Genomic DNA, 668 nt, shown 5'->3' with positions numbered 1-668 from the left:
ATGGCGACATCACCTTGTAGGATTGAAGCACCCCTTCACCATCTTCACAGATCACCAAAACCTCCTCTACTTCCGTCAACCTCAGAAATACAATTGACGCCAAGCTCGATGGTCATCCCAGCTTGCAGATTATAATTTTAAAATGGAACATGTCAAAGGAAATCAAAATACGAAGGCCGACCTGTTAAGCAGACGAATTGATCATCCTAAAGGCACAAACGATAACGAGGATTAGACACTTCTCCCAGACGTACATTTCGAATTACTTGACACCAACGAAGGATACCGATATACGTCAAAGCTTCCAGAAACAAGACGACGTAGTAAAGAAGAACTTGAAAGAGAAGCCGGATACCTGGAAGATGAAGGATAGGATCGTCTGGATCAAGAGAGAGTCCGCGACGAGTTCCTACCCGATCCCATTAGCTGACCGAGTATACGTTCCCCGAAATCACGAACTAAGGGCGCGAATATTGAAAGATCATCACGACAAAGCCCTGGCTGGACACCCAGGAGAAAGAACAATGTTTGAACGAGTAAACCGAGAGCTCTGGTGGCCAAGTCTTTGTACTGATATCAGACGGTATGTACGAGGGTGCGAGAGTTGTCAACGCACCAAGGCACATCGGACGAAGCCTAACGCCCCTCTACACCCGAACCCGATACCA

The sequence above is a fragment of the Serpula lacrymans genome, assembly GCF_000218685.1.
Source record: "Serpula lacrymans var. lacrymans S7.9 unplaced genomic scaffold SERLAscaffold_2, whole genome shotgun sequence".
Taxonomy (NCBI): Eukaryota; Fungi; Basidiomycota; class Agaricomycetes; order Boletales; family Serpulaceae; genus Serpula; species Serpula lacrymans.
The sequence above is the reverse complement of the archived record's forward strand: the minus strand, read 5'-3'. Positions refer to the sequence as shown.